The sequence below is a fragment of the Rutidosis leptorrhynchoides genome, chromosome 1, assembly GCF_046630445.1.
Source record: "Rutidosis leptorrhynchoides isolate AG116_Rl617_1_P2 chromosome 1, CSIRO_AGI_Rlap_v1, whole genome shotgun sequence".
In the NCBI taxonomy this organism is placed as follows: domain Eukaryota; kingdom Viridiplantae; phylum Streptophyta; class Magnoliopsida; order Asterales; family Asteraceae; genus Rutidosis; species Rutidosis leptorrhynchoides.
Genome location: NC_092333.1, coordinates 209,432,761 through 209,440,848, shown reverse-complemented (window position 1 = coordinate 209,440,848; position 8,088 = coordinate 209,432,761). Strand labels below are relative to the sequence as shown.

The 8,088-nt window shown below is 38.2% G+C and overlaps 1 non-coding gene across 1 annotated transcript; it reads left to right on the top strand.

The window, feature by feature from the left end:
* The first annotated feature begins 952 nt into the window (after positions 1-952).
* Positions 953-1,059, top strand: LOC139887065 (small nucleolar RNA R71). Its single transcript, XR_011772915.1, has one exon. It is a non-coding gene; the product is annotated as a small nucleolar RNA R71 (small nucleolar RNA).
* Positions 1,060-8,088: the final 7,029 nt, after the last annotated feature.

Below are 8,088 nucleotides of genomic sequence, written 5' to 3'. Positions count from 1 at the left end.
ATGGGCTCTTGCGTTGTAAACTAGTGTTCGTGCATTTGGGTTGGATTTACACTTAGTCAAATTTCGAAACTGCACTTTCCAGGACTAGGAGCGCCTCTCCTATAGCCAAAAGCACTGCTTTTGGCCAGTGTTTAGGTAGTCTTTTGATCAGTCAATAGAAGCGCCGCTTTTGGCATTAAAAGCACCGTTATTGGGTCTTCAAAAGCGCGCACCTAGGCTTGGTGCGCCGCTCCTGTTTAAAAAAAAATTAGTCGGTTATTTAATTAAACGGTTTGGATTCGTTTCAACTACCGAATGAGTATTAGTTAGTTTCTTCTCCTTAGAAGAAATTGAAGGTTGGATATGTGCCACCTTTGAGTCATTTTTAGGACAACCTAGAGAATCGAGACGTTGATTTAGCTGGCTTATTTGATTTTCAAGACTACTCAAGTGATTAGTCATGACTAAGTCAGCTGCGTCTTGTCTTGCTGTGATCATGTTGATGATTCGCAGTAGGACATCGTCTGGACTTGTCTCTGGTGGGGTAGTGGGTTTGGTAGGTTGGTTGTGCATATGAGCTAGGATCTTATCATAGTAGACAACGGAGTCCTCACACTCAGCCTCGTATACCTTGGCCGGATGTGGGTTAGTTCAATTCTAGCATAATTGCACTTGAGACACATGTTGTAGGAGTTTCTTTAGCTCTCCTACTTCTTTGGTGAGGTTTTCTAGTTGGTCCGAGAGAAATTTGATGGTTTTATTTTGGATAGGATCAGAGGCGAAAAGCGGTGTTGCTGATGAAATGTGCTATTCCGTGTTCCAATCATGATGGTGCATTGTCATCTCCTCGATCAATCTTCAGGCCTCGTCGGCAGCGAAGTCCATGAAGTTACCTTGAGAAACAGTATCAAGAGTAGACTTGTTGTTCTGATTCAGACCTTTGTAGAAGGTCAAAATTTGAACAGAGCTCTCAAGACGGTGGTTCGGGCATATTCGAAGCAAATGTTTTAATCTTTCCCATACATTGTAGATTGATTCATTGTATTTTTGTTGAAAGTTTACGATATCATTCCTAAGTGTGATTTGTTTTTATGGGGGAAACTACTTGATTAAGAAAGTTTTTGCCATTTCCTCCCATGAGATGATAGAGTTGGGTTCTATCCCCTCGAACCAGGTTTTTGCATTAAGAGTTAAGGAATAGGGGAACAGATATAGACGAACCACATCTTGTTCAACCCCATTTTACTTATATGAGTTGGATAAGGAGAGGAATCTATCTAATTGAGAGTTGGGATCGTCAATTGGTAAGCCGTAGAATTGGCAATGGTTCTGAGTGAGTTGTATGATGCTATGCTTAAGCACAAAAGACGCTCCGTTAACCTCTGGATAGAGTATCGGTCCTCCTCGTCCTTCTAACGAGGGTTTGGTGATGTCAGCGAGAGTGATGCGTGCGGCCATCGTCGAGCTATCGACAGGTGATGTGTAAAATCTAGTATATAATTTATCTCTGGAAAATGCCTGTTTAAATATCACTACACACTAACGGTCAGTGTACCCGATCATGCAATAGTATGAAGTTGGTAATTCCGAAATCGTTCCAAGGACAGTTTAAACGTGAGAATGAAGATTGCAACTAATGAAAATAAACTAAGTTAATCTATGAAAATTGGAAGTACGAGATAATTTGTTTTGTGCCTATTTAACGATTAGCCAAATCAAGGATAGATCAAAAGTAAAAGACAATATTTTTAGTTTTTAAGTTTAAATAAATCAAATTGCAGACTCAACGAAAAATAAAGATAATTGAATTCAATAAATAAAAGAATGTTTGCCTAGATCTCCTATTCGCAGTGTCGGATAATTTGTTATTAAGCACTAGTTCAAGTTATCAATTCATGCAACTACATAGTAGGTTTACCCAGAGTTCTCTTTTAGCAAACACGTCAAACTAGGATTTATTGGCTTAGGGTTCCCTTTCACCAAAGACCTCTTTCGTTTGTGACTTAGTAATTAACTAATTATAAGATTAAGATTTAATTGGTTACACGTTTGCTCCACACAATTCACCCCTATTTTGTTCAATCTATGTTACCCGGTTTACCCCTTGGTCCAGTAAGCACCCAATTGATTAAGACAAATCAATTGAAAATTAGTTCACTAAATTGAAACAGGGTTCCCTTTGTTCAAACAAGATCACTAATCAATCCAAGTAACAAATATCAAATCCCATAAGAATGGTTCTTAATCAAAACTCATAATTATCATGTATTAATCAAATTAAACGTTTAAGTTGATGGAATTCAACAAGTTAACAAGTTGCAAAACCATGTTAATATATGTATATGTGCAAAATTTATGCATGCAAGCGGAAGCAATTTGTTTAAAACAAAGTTTAACATTTATATATGAATTCCATTAAAGATCTAGTCTTGTGTAATATACCAAAAGTAACTAGAGCTAGATTAAGGTTTATACCTCCTCTTAAAGAGGGTGAAGAACAAGGAAGAAGATGGTGAAGATGATGATAACACAATGCACCAAAACACCCTTGATCTTGCTAGTCTTTAAGACACCAAATGACCTTGACAACAAGCTTAATACCCACTTAATCTGCTGCTAATAATTCGGACAGCAGCTCCAAGAATGAGCTGAAAGTTTTGATGAGATTGAAGGGTTTATAGCTTCTAAATTGAAGCCTCAAGAGTAGTATACCCCAAGCTTTTGTTATACCAACACCTACCTTGAGTTTGGTTAGGATTTAGACACTTTAATCAATCAAGTAACCAAGCAAAATAACCTCTTCTTATCCCTCTATACCTCACGGCTATTTTGAGCAGAAAATAGTGAGTCACTCTTTTTTTTTTTGTGTCTTACAAGTAGAATACTATAAAACATAAACCTTGAATGAAGTAGTCAATTTCTTGGTTACCATGTTGAGCATGCTTGCATGGAAAAGAGATATCACAAGTAACTATGTAGGTGGCATGAGGAATGTCTTTTTGTTCCCCCATAAAACCGACCCCCATTTATTTTTATAAAAAAATACAATTCTTTCATAAAACAAGTTAAATACATATGTATTTATATTGTTACTTGTTTATTTTATAACCTTTTATAAAATATAACTCATTTTAATTATTTAAACTTATAAATAATTAAATCCATAACATATATAAATTATCCAAATAATTTATCTCAAGTGATTATATTTTAGAAAACCGATTTTCTAAAGTTCAAGTGTCGCGTATTCATTTAACGATCCATTCGTTAGATTAAATACAAATGAGGTGTCGGTAAGCTTGTTATTGGGTATGACCCGGCTTGGATCATAACACATTAGCCACATTGATTTAATACGTCTCTCGGGCATACGAAATGCTTTCAATCTCCCACTTGCACGAGAAACGTAAGAAATTAATGCAAGTGATGGATACAGCCTAACACACCGTCCATCACCCCTAATATGTTATGACTTTGTGCCATTCAATAACATCATCCCTTTCGAGTTCCCATCTCGAACATGATTAGGTGAATCTATCAATATATCCTTTTGTTCTAGATGTCATGTCAAATCCAAGAGATACAGAGTGATCACTCTCTTATAGATTTAACTTTTAGGCCTTAGACATCTGACTCTCAACGAATAAGAGGGACAAATTCCATCTTGACTACATACGTCCTAGATATACACTTTGTAATATACCTGAGTTCTTCCTTATGTACTACTATGTTTCAGAATAGCGAAGGAAAGAATCAAGGCACAGTACTTGGTGAATATCCGAACCCAATATGTATCTCAGGTCAGAGGATACAATGATATTCGCCTTTACTCAAGATTACATGTGATCAACCACAAAGGCTCTATACAGTAATTCTTGAGAGCGGGTCTTCCAATATTTGTTTCCCACAAATATCTATGAACTTTGGTTGCAACCTTGCCCCACATTCAGTCCTTGAATGTATACCAATCCAAGTTCATAATAGTCTAAACCTCACACTTTTTCCCACAAATGTGATCAACTACGGAATTCAGAATAATAGTTTATTCATGGATAAAATATGCAAAATTGGAACATGACACATAAATATATTAATACCATAATTATATTAATGAGTTTGAACTAATTCGTTCTGATACAATACATAAAATAGATCAATTCCAATCACTAGAATATCGAAGCCCTAATGCACAAACATGTCCCTCATGTTTTGGCCCATGTAAAAGCTTCGTGAGTGGATCCGCAACATTTTGATCTGTGTGAACTTTGTGAATACATATCTTTCCCTTTTCAACCTCATCCCTGATGTAGTTGAATCTCCGCTCAATGTGACGAGTCTTTTGATGAGCACGAGGTTCCTTGATTTGAGCAATCGCACCCTCGTTGTCACAAAAGATCTCAAGAGGGTCCTGAATGGAAGGGACCACTCCTAAGTCGTCGATGAATTTCTTCATCCATGCAGCTTCCTGAGCTGCCAGTGAGGCGGCAATGTACTCCGACTCTGTAGTGGATAACGCAACAACCTCCTGTTTTGAACTCTTCCAAGAGACCGCACCACTATTTAACATGAAGACATAACCGGATTGTGATCGAGAGTCATCTCGATCAGTTTGGAAACTCGCGTCCACGTAACCTTTTACGGCGAGTTCCTCCTCACCAGACCCATATATTAGAAACATATCCTTAGTTCTCCTAAGGTATTTCAATATACTTTTAACAGCAATCCAATGACTGTTTCCTGGGTTGTTCTGGTATCTACTTGTCAAGCTTAGAGCGCATGACACATCCGGTCTAGTACATATCATTGCATACATGATAGACCCAATAGCAGATGCGTATGGGACTTTCTTCATTCTCTCTTGTTCATCTTTCGTGGCAGGACACTGAGATGAACTGAGAACGGTTCCTTTTTGAATAGGTACCAAACCTCTCTTAGAGTTTTCCATCTTGAACCTTTTCAAGATTTTATCAATGTATGTACTTTGACTTAAACCTATCAATCTCTTGGATCTATTCCTATAGATCCCTATCCCCAATATGTATTGTGCATCTCCAAGATCCTTAATGGAGAAGCAACTCTTTAGCCAAGTTTTGACTCCTTGCATTGTGGTAATATCATTCCCAAATAATAATATATCATCCACATATAGTACAAGGAATATGATAGTGCTCCCACTAGCTTTCTTATATACACAAGCTTCATCACCATTTTTAATGAAGCCAAATTTCTCGGCTTCCTCATTAAAACGATGATTCCACATTCTAGATGCTTGTTTCAATCCGTAGATTGACTTCTTTAACTTGCATACACTTTTAGGATATTTTGGATCAACAAAACCTTCAGGCTGGACCATATAGACATCTTCCATAAGATATCCATTTAGGAAAGCGGTTTTGACATCCATTTGCCATATTTCATAGTCGTAGTGAGCAGCAATGGCAAATAATATCCTAATAGACTTTAGCATTGCCACAGGCGAGAAAGTTTCATCATAATCAACCCCTTGAGTTTGAGTGAAACCTTTTGCAACAAGTCTAGCTTTATATGTATCCAAGTTTCCATGTATGTCGGTTTTCATTTTGAAAAGCCATTTGCAATCAACTAGCTTAGAGCTAGGAGGTTGCTCAACAAGTTCCCACACTTGGTTTTCATACATGGATTGCATCTCGGCGTTCATGGCTTCCTGCCATTTATCTTTATCAATCCTTGATAAAGCATCTTGGTAGTTTGTTGGTTCATCCAAATCAACCGTATAGCAACCATCTATGAGAAACCCATATCTCTCAGGAGGATTGCTAATCCTACCAGATCTACGAATGCCTTGTGTATTTTGATCATCCATTTGATCACTATCAACATTTTCATGTTGAGTGCTAGTGTCAACCAATTGTGTATCATCTACTTGATCTTGAACCTCTTCAAGATCTATCTTCCTTTCACTATTTCCTTCCATTAGGAACTTAGTTTCAAGGAATTCCGCCTTCCGAGCAACAAATACATTTTGCTCGGATGGATCATAGAAATAGTATCCCATATCATCCTTGGGATATCCTATGAAGATACACTTCGTGGATCGAGCATGTAGCTTATTTGCTACATAACGCTTAGGATAAGCTTCACATCCCCATACTTTCAAGTATGAAAGAGAAGGTGGTTTTCCAAACCATATTTCATGAGGAGTTCGTTCCACTTTCTTGGTTGGGGCCATATTTAAAATACGAGCCGCGGAGCTCAGACAATAACCCCAAAATGATAGAGGCAACGAGCTTCTTGCCATCATAGATCGAACCATATCCATTTGGGTTCGGTTCCTCCTTTCGGAAACTCCATTAAGTTGGGGTGTTCCGGGTGGAGTAAGTTGTGAGATAATCCCACAACTCCTAAGATGATCTTGGAAGGCATCGCTTAGGTATTCACCTCCTCTATCGGTACGAAGTACCTTAATTGTCCTATTGAGTTGATTTTGCACTTCGTTTTGATATTCTTTGAATGCTTCAAACGTTTCGTCCTTGTGTCTTAATAAGTAGACATATCCGAAACGACTAAAGTCATCAATGAAAGTAACAAAGTATCGTTCACCATTCCTAGTCATGGGTTTAAAGGGTCCACATACATCCGAATGTATTAATCCCAACAAATCTTTAGCCCTTTCACAAGTTCCTTTGAAAGGTGCTTTAGTCATCTTGCCTTGTAAACAAGATTCACATACATCGAATGAGTCTATCTCATTTGACTTCAAAAGTCCATTCTTTTGAAGTGTATGCATTCGATTCTTGTTTATATGGCCAAGGCGACAATGCCATAAATAGGAATCACTCAAATCCCTTTTGAGTTTCTTGGTGCTAGTATGGTATATAGAGCTCGATGATGCGTCATCATGAACCAATTCATAAATTCCATTTGAAGGCGAAGCCTTGAAATAGAACACATTATTTTTAGTAATATGAATATCATCATCAACAAAATTAACAACGTAACCACATTGTTTTAAGCGAGAAATAGAAATAATGTTTCGACATAAATCCGGTGCATACAAAACATTTTCTAAAATAAGCTCCAATCCACTTGGAAGCTTCAAAACAAATTCTCCTTGAGCTTTAACATGCACCTTTGCACCATTGCCCATATAGAGACTTGATGTTCCCGCTTTATGATCACTTCTTTTGAACCCCTGCAAAGAATTGCAAATATGAGTTCCACATCCCGTGTCTAATACCCATGTATTAGAAGAAGTAATACTAAGCTCTATATATACCATATATATATTACCTGAGGTTTGCCCTGCATTCCTCTTGTCCTTCAACTCTTTAAGATAGACCGGACAGTTTCGTTTCCAATGACCCATCTCACCGCAACCGAAACATGGGTCTTCCTTGGGGTTTGCCTTCTCGGCTACCTTTTGCTTCTTAGCCTTGTTGATGGTTGGGGTAACCATCTTTCCCTTCCCTTTGCCTTGATGGGCGGGTCCTTTTCTCTTAGCCACCTTTGGCTTAGAGATGTTACCTTTAGACCCACCTTGATCGATTGCTAACACGGGTAAAGCCCTTTTACCCATGCTAGTTTCCGCCGTCCTAAGCATACCATGAAGCTCACCTATGCTCTTATCCATCCCATTCATGTTGTAATTAATTACAAATTGATCAAACCTCTTTGATAGGGAGTTAAGGATAAGATCGGTGGCTAACTCATTGGAAATGTTTAGGTTAAGACGGTTAGCACGATCGATAAGGCTTTTCATCTTAAGTACATAAGATGAAACCGATTGGGTATCGTCCATACGACAAGCATGTAGCGCCCGAACCGTTTCGAAACGCTCAACACGTGCTTGTTGGAGAAACATCTCCTTCAATTGTGATATCATGTCGTATGCGCTATGATGCTCGAAATCCTTTTGGAGTTCGGGTATCATAGTCCCAAGCATTAAGCATGAGACTTGAAGGGAGTCGTGGCAATACTTATCGTAAGAGGCCATTGCCTCCACATCACTCTCATCCGGTTGATCGGGAATGGGGTCCTCAAGCACATACATTTTATCCTCTTGTTTGAGGACAATCCGAAGATTGCGGAACCAATCCATAAAGTTTGTATGGTTGAGTTTGTCTTTCTCGA